Genomic DNA, 20,433 nt, shown 5'->3' on the forward strand with positions numbered 1-20,433 from the left:
GGGAGGAAGGGAAACTCCTCAGCTAACCAAATATCGGTAGCTAAAAACTCTAGCCTGGATTGATATGTATTGCAGCATGCCGTCTGATATTCCCAGATGTGTGGAAATAATCTTCGAAGAACATTTAATATAATAGTCCTTTTGGCATTTAAATATGGGTGACAGGAACTCTTTAAGGCTGCATAAACAGAGCACACAGGTGTTAGAAAAACAGCTGTGAATAAAGGCCAGGTCTTTTCAAACAGAGAGAGAAATGGTGCAATAAAAGGGCTATAACCTTACGTTTTTAGGCTTATGACCTTTGTTTCATTAGGTGCACCTTTAACTGTGATAAACATCCACTTAAATGAATATCATTTCCTTACAATTACAGCAGGGTCATACATAATACACTAAGTTCCCCTGGCAGCCTATGTGTTAGTCATGCATATTTCATGAGCAGTTTTATTCCCCAAGTCACTTGCAGGCAACGCTCAATCCCATGGCTTTGGTGCCTAGGAAATAAAGGTCTCGTCCATAAAGAGATCTCAGGGCAATTATTGTAGCTCTGTACTTTATCAAGGAGAGTAACCGAATGACCTGCTTGTAACATCTGACCAGCACTATTATCAATTTTCTTCTTAATGTACATGACTCCTCTCACTTATCAGTGGATATGGGAAACATGTTCCTCTGATTTTATTTGCCTGATGTAAATTGTTTGAACGATGCCTAGTGATATAAGGAGAATATAAGCCCTTAAGAGAATACTTGTAACAACCTAATGAATGTGAAAAGAAGAGGGTAAAAGGCCGTGTCCCCATGCCTACAACACGCTCAATACTTGTGGGGCAGCAAAAAATAGATCACGGTCCATGGAGCATGGTCAGGCAATTTAAGTGAGTCGACATCTGTTTGTGCAATGTGATGTTTTTCCCAGCTGCATCAGCTGCTGGGAAATAAACTGTTGGAATGATAATAAGCAGAAAGGAAGTTTGCAGTAACAGTGAAATATAAGCCTCTTTAGAGTCTCAATATCTTTTGTGGGCAATTTCCTTTTTTCTCTTTTCAAGACTATTGAGTTCATCAAGATAGCTTCATCTTTGTGAGATCTCCCACTGCACTTGGAATATGATCGAAGAAATGTGAATCCCATCTGCCGGCTTTTGCAGGTTGACTTTCTAGTTTGGACAAAACTGAAAACAATTTACTTTTTAAAAATTCGGACTTTCTAAACATTGTCTATGCAGAAAGTAGCTTCATTGTCTTTTGCCCCCTATAACTGCTTTCAGTCTTTCATAGTTGAAATACATTTAAATTATAAGAGCTGGACCAGGTTAGGGTCAAGACACCTGAATCACATCTGTTAGTTCAACATCCTATCTTCCCACTACACCCTGCCCCGGACAGATTTGGGTGAAAACCTTTGTTCTGCACTCTGCAAGTTATAGACACGAGGGGGGAGGGGAGAGGGAGAAACATTTCTTACACCAGCAAAATTAATATTTACATTGTTAAAACATTAGAGAAGCCACAGAAAATTATTAATCTAAAAAGGTTATAATTATCTTTAAAATGGTGGCATCCATTGAAATGTAAATCTTAATGTGCAGGGAGAAGGCTCATGTTCTTGGTGCCTGGGGCCGGCTGCTGCAGCTGCAATTGATCATTCCAAATCAAAGGGAGAGGGAGATATCTCTGGTGGCGGGTGGGCGGGGGAAGGGTGGTGGGGGGTTGTGGGGGAGCAAGCAGAGAAAGATGCTCTGTTCTTTGGGTCTGTTATATAAAAAAAAATGAGCTAGAATGTGTTTCACATCTCTCTTCTGTTGAATTTGCAGCCCTTCAAAGCTTACCCACAATAAATAAAGTTTTCAAAACCCATAGACTCTAAAAGATTCATTGAAAATTCCTCTGAATTAAGCACCTCTCTCTTTCCCTCTCTCTCTCCTTTCCTTCCTCCTTCCCTCTCCTCCTATCACTCTTGGTCTAAAGTTACCAAAGCCAGCACAGTTTGAAACAAATGTGAATTAGATGATTAAATATGAGGCATATTTAAACTCTTAATGCTTCCATTGAGAATGTAGTTATTTTTTGGCTTGCATTTCTGGAAAATGAATGCACTGATTACATTACTCAAGAAGACAACCTGGTCTAAAGGAGAGAGTAAGGTCAAGGGAATGGAAAGAAGAGCACCCAGTGAAAAAGTAGAGACCAAAAATGTGAAACCCTGTGTCAGAGTCCCAAGGCCAAGGACTCAGGAGTTCACCAACAAATAACAGGAGACAACTGGAATCTTCCACAGCCCCTGAATATTACTGACTGTGTAGACATTTCTCAAGGTCCATTAAATTCTATTTGACGTACATTAAAAAAGATTTAATCACAGATGCCAGTCAGCTAACCAACCCATTAATCTAGCTGTTTTTCCCTAAGAAAATTGTATTTAAAAAGGTCTTTTTTTCTCAATTTAATTTAGTCATCCTTTTAAATTTCATGTATTTATCATGTAAATGTGCCTTATTTGCAAAAGAAAAGCACGGGATTCAATGAAATAAATAGTTATTTCATTAAAATGGATACAAAAAACCCTGTGATTAGGGTAATTAATTTGCACACTAAAAGCTATCTTCCTGGTTCAGATCATTAATATTGATGGCCTTCGATTTTGTTCTCAGTAATGTTCCTTGAAATATACTCAGAACTGGGGCCAGGGCTGAATGAGCAGCCATCAGAACACAAGTAAAAATGAGGCATCATTGAGCACTTGGGGCTGCCTCTCTTCCCTCTTCTTCAGCCAGTAATGCATAATGTAAAGACCTGTGTCCCAAAATAAACTTGGCTGATTCTGTCTATATGAGTTGGTGTGGTTTATCTTACCTCAAATGTCAGTTATTGATGCCTGGCACTTATTGATGTGTGTCTTCTTTTGGAGGAGGAAAAAAACATTTAAATTGCAAAATAACATTACGGGAGATTATGTCTAGGTACCACATGCTGTTATGCACAGCATTGCCAGATAACAAGGCAACGTCTGTCAATATACCTTTCTCATTAGATTTTCATCTGCATATTATGCAAATGGATTCGAGCAGGTTTCCACTTTGATAGCTCTCTGCCACAAGTTTGAGTCAAGGCACATATTTTGTTTCTGTTCTGTTCAGCAGATGTATTCCACCAAAGACCTTGTAGAAAAGGTGTCATATCAATGTGGTGCACTATCAAATGCAGCTGTAGGCTGCACTCGCATGAAAATCAAATCCTGGAACAATTTTAGACTACCTCACTTCGCTGTGTCAGCATGCTCAACATGCCTGGTGATGGAAAATGAATTAACAGTCTGTACTAGATATATGTATGTGCATGCAAACAGATTCATACAGCAACATAGGAGTTGCTTGATGTTTTAACTTGCATTTCAGGGCTTGTTGACAGAGATGTTGTAAATGCTTTTTAATTACAGATAAGAGTATGATTTTTAAGACTGGTTTTCATTTTCCCAACTGTTCTTTTTTTTTTTTTTTCTGACATATTGCACTTGAAGTTCCCCTTGCAAGACTATAAAGTTATCCAAAGTTATCAGAATTACTTTCTTGCCTCTGCTACTTTGAAGGTTGCTTTTAGACTATTAAATCTTTTCCAAAAATAAGGATGCTAGAACAGAGGTCTTTAACAATATCCATTTTTGTTTTAGGGTCAGAAGTGCTTGTGTTAAAATTTGAACACTGTTTTATTGAGTGCAGATTGCATTAGGGCTTTGTCTCACCTCTGATCTTGATAGTGTGGGTTCTATTGCTGGTCTTGCACTCTCCCTGCCTTTTTTCTTTTCTTTCTTTTCTCTTTTCTCTTCCTTCCCCCCTTCCTCCCTTCTTTCCTTCCTTCCTTCCTTTTCTTTCCTTTTTCAGGGTCTCATTCTGTTACCCAGGCTGCAGTGCAGTGGCACGATCTCGGTTCACTGCAACCTCTGCTTCCTGGGATCAAGTGATTCTCCTGCCTCAGCATCCCGAGTAGCTGAGATTACAGGTACCCACCTCCATGCCTGGCTAATTTTTTTTTATTTTTAATAGAGATACAATTTCTCCATGTTAGCCAGGCTGGTCTCAAACTTCTGACCTCAGGTGATCCGCCCACCTCGGCCTCCCAAAGTTCTGGGATTACAGGCATGAGCCACCATGCCTGGCCTCTCCCTGCCTTTTAAAATGCTTTCAGGTATTTAGTTCTATACTTTGAACTATAGAACTAAAGAATTAATTGAGTATTAAAGAAACAAAGAAATAATTTATTCAAGGAAGATAGCTTCATATATTTCTGGATTTCTGCAGTGTTTTGTAAGCAAGACAAGGCAAAACAAAACCAAACTAGTCAGAACGATTTTTTAGACTCCGGTAAAAACTTCGTTTGGGTGATGGTAGGGATACAGAAGCTGTCTATATCTTCCCCAAGACGACTCACTGGGCCTTCTTTGCCTGTCTTGTTTTGCGCAATGGTGCAATGCTTCAAGTGGGGCACGCTAGGTGCTGATTTGTTTTTTCTAAGACAGCCCAGCGGGCACAAAAGAACCAGCGGGTAGGCAAGTGTAGGAGCAAAACTGCAAGTTTATTTTTGGTAACCTAAGGTGTGGGGGAGAAGTCTGTCAGCCTCTGGCGAAGGAGGCCGGCAGAGTCCCCCGTGGGGCTCTCGGATTGACTTCCCACAGTCCCCACATCCCAACAGGAGTGGGGCTATGAGAAGGCGCGTGGCTCACTGGCCAAGAGCGGCTTTTCTAGGAGTGGGAGGGCAATAGGCGGGGCACGAGCGTGTTGGGGGGCGTTTTGCAGGTGCGACCAGGTAAATCTTGGTCTCTTCGGATTGACGTCACCTGGCGCATGCCCAGTTGATCTACACCTTCTCGGGCGACGGCTGCATTTTGGCGCGCGGGGGAAAAGCTGGTGAAGAAGAACCCGGAAGTGCACCATCTTGCCTCCGTTCGTCCAAACAGGTGCCCTGTCATAAGACAGGGTGCCACTGCAGAAGGCAACGTGCTAATTAAAAAGAGGAACGCACCACCAATCTGCTCGTTATTATTCATGGTAAGCATGCAGCAAATCACTTAGCTGTTTGCTTTAAGAAAAAAAGCTTTTTAAAAATTTCTATCCTATTTTTTCTTTCTTTTCCTTCCTTCTTTTTTTCTCCTTTTCTTTCTTTTTTTTGCCCCCCCGGACTACCCTGTTTAAAAAGATACTCATGGTCTCAAAGACTTTTTCTAAAGAATGACATTGAAAAGACATTGCCCCGAGGTTTGGTAGAGCAAAAGCCTGGATCATTTGTACTGTTTAATGTCACGCCTTTTTCCCCCTGATTCTTTTTTTAAAACAGCTATTCACTCATTACAATATGCTTTCCACAATATGCTTTCTTTAATCGATTAACAAGTGGGTGAGATGAGTAGGGAGTATTGTTCCAGGGATTTTTTATTTTTTTAAGCATTAAGGAGAAATGATAATAAGAAAAACAGTTTTCTGTAACTTAGATGCCCTGAATGCTGATATTAGAAGGGATTTGCAGCCTGTTAGGCCATGTTCACATTTATTAAGATGTCAGACACTGAATAAAGCAGAAATAGCATTGTTTTAGAAATAGCAATCAATCAACTTCCCTCCCACAAACAAAATCTAAGTTCAAACACCATAAACTTGGACTTTGAGATTCTAGTACCTTACAGGAGGCAAATATGACATAGTGGACAGTGTTTTTTCATTAACATGAACCTTCTGCATTTGCTTTTCTGAAATGTATCACCATTTAAAGGAAGCTGTTATATTTCAGATTTATATAATCCTTTTCTTCTGAGGCATCTAAGAAGTTGATAAATGAGCAGTCCACTTACACACTTCATTTTCTCTAATGTTGGGGTCCTTATTTTCCAAGTGTAAGAATTTGTACAAGAATGTAAATGTTCCATGGCTTTTTCAAGATGACCAGAGGAATTAGAACCCTCAAATAACTGCTTATTCTGTTAGATTTGGGAAACTTGGAAAGCCATTTAAATATTATTCTTTTTTCCCCCCAGGCATCACTCCCTAAATAAAGAACACAAATTCTTTTTGTGGTAATTCTGTTTGGCTAGCTGAAAGGTCCATTGGCAATTCTGAGGCTAACTCCTAGACTCACAAAAAGTATCAAACTTTTACTCAAAAAGAATATTTTTATATAGAAAGAGGAAGCTGAACTGTTAGACATTGGAATTCCCCAGCCATTTACAAACGGGCTGCATTGCTCGAGGCTACGGTTCTAGTTCACTGCTGTGATCACTTCACTCCAGCTGCCAGAGTGTCCCGCTGACCCCGTTCTTTGCAGTGGAGTTGTGATGTTGTAAGTATCACTTCACTGTTTGGTAGACTGGCTGGATTGTATGAATTTGTCTTTGGTGATCTTGTCCTACACCTTGATGCTATTCAGTAGTGTTCATGGGTTACTTAAGGAACTGGATAAGATCGTAGTGGTGGCTCCAAAGGACTTTGGAGTTTTCAGAGCTTCTGTCTATTCAGTTTGAACAAGGGTTTGCTGTGTGTTACTGACATCCAGGTAGGTTGAACAATTGAGGACATTTCTGTTTTAGAACAGAGCCTGGCTTCCTCTCTTAGTCCTAGATCAGTTGTCAAGGGATAAAACCTCCTTGCTAGCAAACATTTAGTTTCCCCCTTACCCTCAGCTGAATTGTGCCCCAAATCCTCCAATATGTGTGTTGAAGCCCTAACCTCTAGTACCTCAGGAATGTGACTGTATTTGGGGATGAGGCCTTTACAGGGGTAATTCAGTGAAAGTGAGGCTGTTAGGGTAGGGTTTAATCCAATTTGACTAGTGTCTTTAAAAGAGGAGAAAATTTGGACCTGCTGAGATCCAGGGATGCACATGTGATACCGGCGGTCTAGGGGAAGTCCCAAATGCTGGTGGTGAAGCAGGATATTTCTCTGATCCCTTCATGGGCAGGAACTGGAGTTCAGAAGTGCTGAAACTAGTTGGCCACTTCAGCGCCAGCAGGGGCGAATTCCACTTATTCTAACCTGCTGTGCTTCACCCCTCGTGGCGGAGGGAGTACTCAGGTGAGCTGGTGCAGGAGGTGGGGTGAGTGCTTTCGGGCACTGGCAGGAGTAAAACTCCATGCGGACCATGTGGCAGTGCCTAGGGGGGTGCCCTTGACCCCTGGAGCCCCAGAAAGCGTGTGATAGTGTTCTTCCAGCTTTGCTGTCCTTGGACAGCTTCAGTGTTAACAGCTCGGTGGAGGGTCAGTGTAACAGCCATTTGCACTCAAACTTGAGCTCTTGTCTAGCATCCAGGAGGATGAGGTCCAATGAACACATTGAAGATGGTAAATGTGAGGGATTTTCTTACCAATGAAAGTGGGTAATACAGTGGGAACGGGAGCCGAGAAGGGGACATGGAGGGAAGGTAATCTTCCCATGAAGTTCAGCTGTTTCTGGCCGAACTCCTCTCCAAAGCTATGCCATCAAGCTGTCCCTTGGAAGTCAAGACGCTTTTCTCCAATGTCCAACTGTAGTCTCTGACGTCCAGATGCTTCTCCCTCTCCCTGTTGGATGAACCTGGGGTTTTTATGAGCACAAGATGAGGGGTGGGGCAGGCCATAGGTGGTTTTGGAAAAGGCAACATTGGAGCAGGAAAACAGGGATGTAAGTTCTTACTTTGGTCCATGGTTCCAGGCTTGAGGGTGGGGCCCTCTCCAGGGACCCACCTTCTTCTGCCAAGAATTTCCCTGCTTCCTGTCCCTATCAGTGGAACCCTGACTCTGGCTGGTGTCCAGGTTCTTGACACTGTCACAAGAAGAAATTCAAGGATGAGTTGGAAAAAGTGGAAGTACAGATATTTGTTGCAAAGGGAAAAGTATACATACATAATCAAGAAAGGAGAATGCAGGTGTATGGGAGAGAGTCACACACTGGGTTTGGGGTTTCTGTCTTTGTGGGTTTCTTTGACCAAGTGGTGAAATACTCATGAAGATTCCTGGGAACAAATGGAGATTTTTGAGAACTGTGGTGACACCCATGTTTATAGCAAATATGGGTATTCTGGCAACAGTCATGGGGCTGGTGGATGTGTGTTTAATGTGCTAATGATAGTATAATGGGTGCTAGGTGAAACCTGGGTCAAATCCAGTACTACCTTGGGTCCAGTCAGATTTAGCCAGCCTGGTCCACCTCCTGGTTTTCAGGGTCTTATTGGCCTCTAGATTATGCACATATTTCAACAGTTTCCTTTTGCTAGTCATGTGAAACTTCTGCCTAGAGTTTTCTGTCCTCCTGTGACCACCCTGTATCATCCCTGTCTTATATCACAGAAGTCATACAAACAGATGCAAGAGGGTGAGGAGAGAGGCCTCAAAGGAAACCAGTCTGTCAGCAACTTGATCTTAGAATTCCAGCCTCCAGGACTGTAGGAAAATCAATTTCAGTTGTGTAAACCACCCAGTGTGGTGTTTTGTTATGGCAGCCCAAGCAAACTAATACACTTCTCTTGGACAGTGTGGGCTATCTTTCCTGTAATTGTAGAAAATCTGCATTGCAATCATGACTTCTGTAGATTAGTGGTGCGTACTTCATAAAATTCCCTAAGTTTTACAGATGGCTGTTAATGTTCATTTCAAGTTGACAAATGAGAAAACCATTTTTGTGATGGTAATCTCCAAGTGTATCCTTACTTTGCTGACTAGAAATCAGTTCAAATTTTTCTCCTTGGCATTCTTACATTCAGGAGAATTCATAAAGCTCTTTCATTTGTAATTTTTAAAATGAGACATGTGTATGAACTTTATTTGAGAGTTTTAATTGACTTTTGTTAAAAATGTCAAAAAATGTACAGAGAGGATTTATTAGATTAAACTTAAGATACTATAATCAATAGAGATATGACAATAATACAGATCTTGACTTTATTTAAAATGTTGATATTTTCTTTACCCTGGATTTTTGGTGTTAATTTTCATTTAAAAAATTCCACTAAAATATTATTTTTCTTGATTTCTGAGCTTTGGAACCTCCATCAGTTTTCTCTCTGAGATGAATGTGTTATTTGCCTCATCCTAGCCCTAACCTTGAATCTGTAGATAAAGTGATACTGCCAGTCACAGCTGGGCACACTTCTTTTCTACTCCCCTTTGGGGGAATGAATGAAACTTATGCATCATTCCCCCAAACTTTTCCCCAGAAGTTAGCCAAAGAATGGCTTAGCAGCTGATTCTGCTAGTTAGGACACATGTGGATACTAGCTAACCACTTGGAAAATTCCATGAGGCCTTTAAGTTGTTTCATTTTATAGTTCTTGTGAAGAAGGTGATTGTTGGCTGAGTTTTGGAGAGTTTCACTAGTAGGAAAAATTTCAAGATTAATGGTCATGAAAAGGTTTCTATCAAAAGGAGAAGAGGGAAATCAATAGAGATGAAGTAGAGGCAGGCCAAGAAAGAGATAAAAGCAAAAACACACCAACAGAGAAATAATATCATAAACTTGTAGACTGAGCAGATGCAGAAGTCCCTCTTGCTCTAAAACTACAGAGAAATTCTATGCAAAGTATGACATTAGCAATTGTTGTCAAGGGTGTGGAGTAACAGGAACTCTCATATTCTGCTGGTGGGAGTGTAATTTGGGAAATAGCCCTTTGAAAAAAAAATTGGCAAGAAATATTAAGATTTGAATAACACATGCCCGGTGACTTAGAAATTTCACTTCTAGGTATGTAGTCCAGAGAAACTTCTATATCTGTGAACAGAAAGATATAAAGGAATGTTCATTGTGGCATCAATTATAACAGTAATAAGAAAGAAATAAGCTAAATACTGCCTTCAGGGAGTGAATAATAAATTACAGTGTGTTCATGAGATAAAATATTGGACAGCAGGTAAAATATTTCCCTGTATTGTTATGGATAAATCTCAAAAGCAAAGCTGAAAATATTTGCAAAGATGTAGAGAAGATTGAACCTTGTACATTGCTGGTGGGAATGTAAAATTGTAAGTTGTGATGAAAAACAGTACGGTAGTTCCTCAAAAAAAAAAACCATAGAATTACCATATAATCAAGCAATTCTGCTTCTGGGTATATTTCCAAAAGAATTAAAAGCAGGGACTCACACATATATTTATACACCAATGTTCATAGCAGCATTATTCACAATGGCCAAAAGGTGAAAGCAACCCAAGTGTCCATTGACAGATGAATGGATGAACATAATGTGGTATATACATACAATGGAGCATTTCTCAGCCTTAACAAGAAAGGAAATTCCGACACATGCTATAATATGGATGAAATTTGAAGACATTATGCTAAATGAAACACGTCAATCATAAAACAACAACTACTGTTTGATTCCATTATATAAAGTAACTAGAGTAGTCAAATTCATAAAGACAGAGAGTACAATGGTTTTTAAGGGCTGGAAGTGTAGGGGGAGAATGAGAGACTATTGTTTAATGGATATGTAGTTTCAGAATTGAGTTGTACACTTAAATTCGTGAAATTGTACATCTTATGTATATTTTACCAGAATACAAAAAGACTGGGTCAAAAAAGCAGGTCACAAAAAGATTCATTAGACACAATTTGTGTAAATTGTGTGAATACATAAAATGATGCTATATGTTATAGATATCTACAGGCATAGTAAAAATATGAAAACATTGCTGTGAAGAATGCATACCACTTTCAGGATGGTGGTTAATTTGGGGAAGAGAGGGAGAGACAAGTGAGGATAATGGAAGGTGACAACTCCGACTTTGTTAGTAACATTTTATTTCTTAGAGAAATAAAGTTTAATAATCTTCCTTAGGTTTTCCTGTACTTGAAGAAAAGCATAAGCTGTAGTAGCTGTACCATGCTACAGTCAGCTTACTCTACAAGTTTCGAATAACACAACTCTAAACAACAAGAGCAGTAGCAGCAATTATCAGTGTTATTTGTAGTAGTTGTATCATGTTACGTTAAAGCACAAATAAGAGAAGCTGGGAGATCGGGCTGAAGAACTCAGCTTCACCATATATTTAACTGTATTGAGCCTCAATAAAGGTAACAATGTAGGCTTTATAGGATTGCAACAATATCATGTATGTACAAGCCTAGCATTTAGCCACCATTCAGTATAGGATGTAACATTATTCAAATGCCATTGCTTGCATCCTTCTTGAAAATACTTATTACTTTCACTTTTTTCATCTTGAAGTTGTTCCTTCTATTTCCAGCATGAAGAAGGGGCACACATTCAGATGCCAAACAGCAATGCCTTTACTGGATTAAAAATGCCAGTAAAAATGCTGTCTAGTCCTAGAATTTAATCATACTTCATGACTCTGGCTGTAGTGATAACCTCTGGAAAAGTTAAGTCAAAGTCCACTAAGTTATCACACTTGGGCTTGTGGGAATTTTTACCCTCAGTAGAGGAAGTTGTATTAACAATTTATTCTGGTGCGTACCAATGAATATGTGTATGGTATGAAATGAAAGCTTCTAGGGGAGAACATAAAGAACAAAGAGGCAGAAATTCTCAGTTATGTTTGTATACTATCTCCCACAATACTGTTTGACCTTGTAAGGTTTTCCCATGAGTCAAATGAAGATGACAGTACTCATTAGCTGTTACATATTTCTACCTTACAAAGAAAAGGGTTGCTATCAGGATTAATGAGATGATGTTTGTAAACAGCTTTGAGCTCTTTGGGAGACAGATGTTCTATAAATACAAATTATTAATAAAGTATTTATACTGATGATTGCAGGAAATGTCAACAGTTCTGGAGTAAAGAAGTCATCAATTATATGGCATATTCAGTGGGAGGAAGAGTCTGGCCATGGAATAGAGATACTCAACAGGCCCATGTAATTCTTGGAAAACGTACTATAAAATAAGAATGGCACCAATTGCAGTGATACCAAGGAATTGTGTTAGTTAGGATCCTTCTGATTACAAGGACAGGTAAATAGCTTAGGATATCTCAAATTAGCAATGTATTGTAGTGGGTACCTGAAAGACTGGAAACATAAGATCAAGTCCCAAACTGAAAAGTCAGACAGCAAAGATGTACACCTTCACTCACCCTTGCCTGAAGAACCAGCTCTTGACATCTCAGAGGACATGTCCTTCTACTTTATCTATTTTGTTCTACTCATTGCTGAGTTTCTCTGTCTCTTCTTTTAATGCAGAGGTGCTATGTTATTCTTCCTTCTGTCATGTCTGTCTCTTTTTACTCGCCTCCTTAGCTCATAGTTTCTTTTGATTAATGACTTCTGTAGCCTCATGGTTTCTGCTTACTGACTTTCTCTATGTGGCTCTTGTCTTTTGCTTCTCTCTCTTGTTGGTGGCTCTCTCTCATGTCTTGTGTTTTAACATCTAGGAGAGGGGATTTGAGCAGTCTGGTCAGGTTGAGTAGTCACTAACGGGTGTAAGAAGTATCTACTGGGAAAAGTTCTCATGCTGGGCTACCTCACAAGCCTATTTATGCTCTTTTTTGCATTAGACACTAATCATTACTGCAGTGAGTTGTGGAAAGAGTTGCAGGGACATTACTTAAGGAATGGAAGCCCACAGAAAGAAATAGATGGCCAGGCACAGTGGCTCACGCCTGTAATTCCAGCACTTTGGGAGGCCGAGGTGAGTAGATCACCTGAGGTTGGGAGTTCGAGACCAGCCTGACCAACATGGAAAAACCCTGTCTCTACCAAAAGTACAAAATTAGCTGGGCGTGGTGGCACATGCTTGTAATTCCAGCTACTCAGGAGGCTGAGGCAGGAGAATTGCTTGAACCTGGAAGGCGGAAGTTGCGGTGAGCCGAGATCGCACCATTGCACTCCAGCCTGGGCAAAAAGAGTGAGACTCCCTTTCAAGGAAAATGGAGAAAAAAAGAAAGAAAGAAGAAAGAAAGAAAGAAAGAAGGAAGGAAGGAAGGAAGAGAGAAGGAAGGAAAGGAAGGAAGGAAGGGAGGGAGGGAGGGAGGGAAGAAAAAGGTTTTGAACACCTATCTCAGAAGTGGCTTGAGGGCCTGGCAGTTCTCAGTGCCACATAGATTATCTACTCATAAATGAGAGTGAAAGATGACGAATAAAGTTTAAAATTCTGATATTTGCTTTTATAACCCTTTAAAGGTGTTTTTAATATGTTATTTCTGAATATTCAAAAAATAAAAGATACGTTAGCTTGGAAATGCTGACTTATTTGTTGCAGATGCTTACTATTTTAAAAGATTTTGTTTATAGTGTCTTTCACCATAAAAGTTTTTTAAGTCCTGTATTCAGATATGCTAATATTTTAAAATGGTCTCTAGACTTTGTGTCTTGATTAGGAAGACATTTTCTTCACTAAAATCATAAAAATACTTTCCCACAATTTTCTCTAGCACTTTATGTTTTACTCTTGTTGTTTTTACTCCTAGAAATTTAGTCCCTCTTATTATTATTATTATTTTTTTTTTTGAGGCAGAGCCTTGCTCTGCCGCCCAGGCTGGAGTGCAGTGGCCGGATCTCAGCTCACTGCAAGCTCCGCCTCCCGGGTTTACGCCATTCTCCTGCCTCAGCCTCCCGAGTAGCTGAGACTACAGGCGCCCGCCACCTCGCCCAGCTAGTTTTTGTATTTTTAGTAGAGACGGGGTTTCACTGTGTTAGCCAGGATGGTCTCGATCTCCTGACCTCGTGATCCGCCCGTCTCGGCCTCCCAAAGTGCTGGGATTACAGGCTTGAGCCACCGCGCCCGGCCTAGTCCCTCTTATTAAAGCGAGAGAGACATAATAGTATGAGAAAACATTTTTTTTTTTTTTGGAGATGGAGTTTTGCTCTTCTTGCCCAGGTTGGAGTGCAATGGTGCCATCTCAGCTCACTACAACCTCCGCCTCCCAGGTTCAAGCAATTCTCTTGCCTCAGCTTCTTGAGTAGCTGGGATTATAGGCCTGCACCACCATGCCCTTCTAATTTTGTATTTTTAGTAGAGACAGGGTTTCTCCATGTTGGTCAGGCTGGTCTGGAACAACTCCTGACCTCAGGTGATCTGCCCGCCTTGGCCTCCCAAAATGCTGGGATTACAGGTGTGAAACACCATGCCCTGCCTGAGAAAACTTTAATATAGACTTTAATAAAGACTCTTTGTCTTTAAGAGGAAAATAAAGAATAAAGAAATAGAGGACTTAAATGGTATAATTAGTGATTTTAAGCAATAATTAAAACCTTACATTCAACAAATAAGGATTTTTTTTTCTTTCAACCTTCGTGAAGCATTTATAAAAACTAATCATGCAAAAGACTATAAGGAAATCCCCATTATACTCTCCAAGTAGTTGACATTCATTTCCCAGTACAAGTCAGATCCTTTCCTGAGCAACTCTCCAGTAAAAGGGCTGATCGGAATTGAAATTGAAGACTACCTAGAAAAAAACATGAAACATTACTCATAAAAGTTCTGGGATCTAAGCAAGTTGCTACTCAAAAAAGTTCATAGTATCAGCTGGGCGCTGTGGCTCATGCCTATAATCCCAGCACTTTGGGAGGCCGAATTGGACAGATCACGAGGTCAGGAGTTCAAGACTAGCCTGGCCAACATAGTGAAACCCTGTCTGTACTAAAAATACAAAAACTTACCGAGACGTGGTGGTGGACACCTGTAATCCCAGCTACTTGGGAGACTGAGGCAGGAGACTCACTTGAACCTGGGAGGCGGAGGTTGCAGTGAGCCAAGATTGTGCCACTGCATACCAGCCCCTGCGACAGTGCGAGACTCCATATCAAAAATATATATATATATAGCATTGAGGACATTTATTACTAAACAAGAACGAAAATAAATATACAAGACATTGATTCACAAAATAAAAAGAAAAAAGAGCAACACCCAATTAAGCCCAAGAATAATGAGAGGTATAAATAAAGAGAGAAATAGTAAATAGTGAGAGTAAATAGTAAATAGGAATACTGAAAAAAAGATGAATATAATTAATTAGAAAACAGGAAAAAGGTAGATGTAAGGAGTAAATCTAAGAATTTTGAAAGGCTTGATAATGAAACCACATCTTTGACCAGGAATTAAAGGGAGAAGGAGAGAAAAATATGTAATATGAGGGAAATTGTAGACACGGAAGAAATGTCATGGTTATGCTTTCATGGACAATACACATAAAATTCTTGAATTCAATGAATAATTTCCTGAGAAAATATAAATGACCAAAATTGATCTAAGGCAAGCTGAAAACCTGAATAAGCAAGTCATATGGATGCCATAATAGGAAGAGGAAGCAGTGGCAAAGGAAATAGACAGATCAGTGGAACAAAATAAAAAATCCAGAAACAGGCTTAAGTACGTACGAAGCTGTAAAAAAAATAGAGGGGGGAGGGTCCCTCAAATAAGTTGGAGGAAAAGAAGATTATTCAATGAAGTGTGCTGGGTAACTTAATAGTTATTTAGGAATCAATCGATCAGTCAATATCTGTACTTACACCAAATAATTTCTATTACATTTAAAATAGAATTTAAATTTTTACATTTAAAATTTTTGAATGTAAAAAATTATAGAAAAATACAGGTGAATATTTACATAATCTTGAGAGGAAGACTCTGTCTAATCATGAACCCAAGGGCAGAAACTATACAAGAAAATGCCACTGGAGTTAACCAGGTTCACATTTAAAAGTTTTGTTTTCAAAACAACCAGTTCATTTATAAAAGAACTTGGGAGAATATATGCAATATATGTGGTAAAAATGTGTTGCTATTCTTAATATGAAAGTTCCTAAAAATTAATAAGCAAAAGATAAATGCCCTAAAGGAAAAAATGGACTAAGAAAGTTTCTAGAGAAGAGATTTATCTGCCCTATGAGAAATTCACCAGTTTCACTGCTAATCAAGAAATGCAAAGTAAAAAAAATTAGCATATTGTATCTTTCAGCTGACAAAGATGAAAACAGAATGAAAAAAGTGAAATCTCATTCCTTGTTGGTAATTGTTATTATAAAGGTACAAATTTTTGAGAAGCAATTTGGCGAAATTCACAAGTATTCTTGTTGAAGTATTTTTAAGAAAAGTGTTTCACAGACATCAAAAATATATTATGTAGCATTCTATTTATTGCTTCCAGCAGGTTGTTTATAGTGGTAAAAGAGAGATGACAGACTAAATGTTCTAAAATAGTATTTATTAAATGAATTAGAATATATCCTTACAATAGAATTCTATAGAGCCATTAAAGTGATGCAAATCAGTGTTTATTTTTATGACATACATCCCCAATGTTTCCTAATAGAAAACAAAAGCCTCTAAAGAATAAAATCTCACTTTTGTTAAGAATGTGTCTGTTGTAAATAGCCACTGCAATACATTGAGCTCCCTAGAGACGGCACCACGGCAGGTGAGAGCCAGATGGGCTCTGGACACCTCTGTGCCTTGCTGAGAGAGAATAAGTAAACATGGGCAAAGGAGAGCCTAAGATGCTGTGAGGCAAAATGTCATCATACGGATTCTTTGTGCAAAAGTGTTAGGAGGAGCACCAAAAGAGCACCCAGACGCTTCTGTCAGCTTCTCAGAAGAACTCAAGAGAGGTGGAAGACCACGTCTGCTAAAGAGAAAGGAAAATTTGAAGACATAGCAAAGGTGGACAAGGCTTGTTAGGAAAAACAAATGAAGCCTATGTCCCCCGTAAAGGAGAAACGAAAAAGTTCAAGGAGCCCAACGCAACCAAGATTCCTCCTTTGGCTTTTTTCCTGTTCTGCTCTGTGTATCACACAAATATCAAAGAACATCCATTGGTGATGTAGCAAATAAACAGGGAGATGTGGAATAACACTGCTGCAGATGACAAACTGCCTTATGAAAAGTCTTTGAAGCTGAAGGAAAAAGACAAAAAGGATATTGATGCATAGTGAGCTAAAGAAAAGCCTGATGCAGCAAGAAAGAGAGTTGTCAAGGCTGAAGAATGCAAGAAAAAGAAGGAAGAAGAGAGAGATGGGGAGGATGAAAATAAAGATGATGATGATAAATAAGTTGGTTGTAGCACAGTTTTTTTTTTTTTTTGGTCTATAAAGCATTTAAACCCCTTATACACAACTCACTCCTTTTAAAGAAAAAAGTTGAAATGTAAGGCTACATATGATTTGTTCTTAAACTGTACAGTGTATTTTTTTTTTTTTTTGGTTTAGCTAACCACACTACCAAATGTGTCTTTAGATAGTACTGTCCTGGTGGTGTTTCCCATAGTCACTAACCTTTCTTGGTACAGTACGGGGGTTGTAAGTTGGCATGGATATTTAAAGCAGGTTCTTTTTGGTGCACAACACAAATTAATTGTATATAAGGATGGTAGTTTTTTCATCTGCAGTTGTCTCTGATGCAGCTTTTATGAAATAATCGTTCTGTTTACTGAATACCACTCTATAATTGCAAAAAAAAGTTTCAGCTGTTTGTCGACATTCTGAATACTTCTAAGTAAATACAATTTTTATTAGTTAAAAAATATTTATTTTAAAAATCTGAAGTAATATAACCACACGATTGACAAAGAGTCCATTTGGGTTAAATTATGTGTGTTATAAGTGATTATTTTCTAGCTTTTTTTTGTATTTCCTAATATTTACACTAAATGTGCCATATATTTGTAATAAAATAGCAAAATACTAACCAAAAAGTTTTGATCCTTTGTTATTATGCTCAATCGCATTATCAACAAATATTTTTTCAATGAATTACTGCACACAAGTAACTCTAGGTTAACAACATTATTAATTATTTGGTAGTCAGAAAGCCATGTTTTAAGTATGTTATATCCTAACATGATAATTTGTTACTTACGTATGTAGGCAATGTGCTGTATTTTCAAGCCTATATAAAAGTTCAAAAACAACACATTGGCAGCCCATAAACTCATATAATTTCAACAATTATTAGTTTGCCACATGTGCCGTATCCCTTTCTCTCCTCTCTGTCTCTCTTTCTGCAGTGAACTATTTGTACATCACGACATTTCATCTATAAAGGCTTCAGTATGTAGCTTCTAAGCAAAGGGACCTGCTGCAAAAGCACATTCCCTATATAGCCAAATACAATGATGACCAAGTCCAAGAAACTCACTGAAACTCCTCTTCTGTGTCTCAGCTCTGAAACAACTGTCATCTGATCTTGTATTTTTCTGAGGTGACATGACCTGGAGGCAGGGAAGCTGATAATTTACTTTCCTTGAAGCCCTTCGAAACAAATACACTTTTCCATACTAGATAGATGTTCCTTTGGAATTCTGTTTTAATTAGAAATCCAAAATGTACTGTAATTTCTCTAATTGCCCTTTCCTTGGTAATGCCTCCTAATAGTTTATCTTTCACCTTGCCAGTTTTCAATAGCTATTTTGGACTTGACTTTCAAAGGACATTCAGGCGTACTTTATAGAATATCTCCCAGCATATTTCCCAGTACAATACCTCATTGTTTTTGATAACCAAAACTTACAAAACTTACAAATTTCTTAACGACGTATTTTCAGACGATGTTTATATATAAAAAATTTATATTTATGAACCAAACACTTAGTACATTTTAAAGTAAGCAGTATCTTGGTATCAAGTGTGATTCCAGATTCAATTGTTAGCACCTCACAATCCTGTGTAGAAGCACTTAGAAAGCACAATGAATTACTGCACACGAGTAACTCTAGGTTAACAACAATATTAATTATTTGGTGGTCAGAAAGCAATGTTTTAAGTATGTTATATCCTAACATGATAATTTGTTACTTATGTATGTAGGCAGTGTGCTGTAGTTTAGTATATTTAGGAAATTGGTAAGGAGCTTTGTATTAAAGTATAGTGAATGACATTTTTTTCCCATTTAAAATAAAAGAAAATAGTCTCCTGATCAGTGTTCTCAGGCAGACTTTTCTTCCCGAGGCATGAATTACTTATGTTAAACAAGAAATATGTATATTTACTTAATTTTACCTTTTCCGCTAGCCTTAAACACTCAGGACATGTTTATTTTCTTTGCTTCATTTGTAAAATGATGACAATTTCAACCTCTTCTGCGGAGAGATCACATCAGAGTTGTAAATATATGCCTCAGTGAAAAGGTGCTGAAATCATTGCTGATTTTTTTTCATTGGATTTGTCATATTGGTAGACTCCATTCATGCAGACCTGAATACCCTAGAAGCAGGAACATTAGAGCGAGTAAATTGAATAAACAACCATGCAAATAATAACAAAATACCACTTCCTCATAAACTACCAAATGCCAAGAATGTTTTTACAGAGGGTGATTTTCATCAAGATGGAGAGATTAGGACATGAAAATCTTGAATGAACTGAACAGAATTTCAGAGAAAATACACATATGAAAGTTATATTGATAGGTGGAGCATGGGAAATTTTTAGGATAGTGAAACTATTCTGTATGAACTCTAAAGGTGGACACATGTTGTTATACATTTGTCAAAACCCGTAGAATTTAAACTGCCAAGAATGAATCCTAATGTAAACTATGGACTTTGGGTGTTAGTGACATGTCAATATAGGTTTATCGATTGTAACACATGTGCTTCTGTGGCATGGGATGTTGAGAGCAGGAGACTGTGTGTGAGGGGAGGTGTATATGGGAACCCTCTGTACCTTTCACTCAATTTTGCTGTGAACTTAAAACTGCATTTTTTTTTTTTTTTTTTTTTTGAGACAGAGTCTCACCTGTTGCCTTGGCTGGAGTGCAATGGCATGATCTTGGCTCACTGCAACCTCTGCCTCCCAGATTCAAGCAATTCTTGTGCCTCAGCCTCCTGAGTAAATTGGGATTATAGGCACGTGACACCATGCTGGTGTAATTATTTTTCATTTTTATTTTTAGTAGAGATGGAGTTTCACCATATTGGACAGGCTGGTCTCGAACTCCTGACCTTGTGATTTGCCCATCTCAGCCTCCCAAAGTGCTGGGATTACAGGCATGAGCCACTGCACCTGGCCAAAACTACTTTAATAAATAAAGTTTATTTATTTTTTTAAAGGAATATTGAAGAGACTAACTCTATGGGCTACATAATAAAAAGTTTTATTTTTCTTCATTCTGTTTTCAACTGCTCTGTCAAATCTCTGGGTTAGATTCTATAACTTCACATTAATAAGTCTGAATCAATCTGAACCTTTACTTAAATCTCTTCTCTTTTCCCCCTGTAGTAGGCATAGTATGGAGCGCTGACAGCATGAGTAGGTGGGATGTGTTGGAAAAGGTGGATGCTTCTGCTTGGAGATACCTTCCTGCTTTTCCAAGGCCCAGCTCCTCATGTGGGTTGGGGCCAAAGGCAAGGAGACAAAGGAGACAAATGTCTTTGTACTCAAAGGCTGATATTGTAGCTCTCTGCTGTGCCTGATCTCTGAAGGCTGGGCTTCCAAATACTGGCTGTTTTATGGGGGTATGTGTATAATTTCTGTGGAGGATCCTATAGTGTCTCTCCACTGTGTAGTTCCCTGA

This window comes from Piliocolobus tephrosceles, chromosome 4, assembly GCF_002776525.5.
Source record: "Piliocolobus tephrosceles isolate RC106 chromosome 4, ASM277652v3, whole genome shotgun sequence".
In the NCBI taxonomy this organism is placed as follows: domain Eukaryota; kingdom Metazoa; phylum Chordata; class Mammalia; order Primates; family Cercopithecidae; genus Piliocolobus; species Piliocolobus tephrosceles.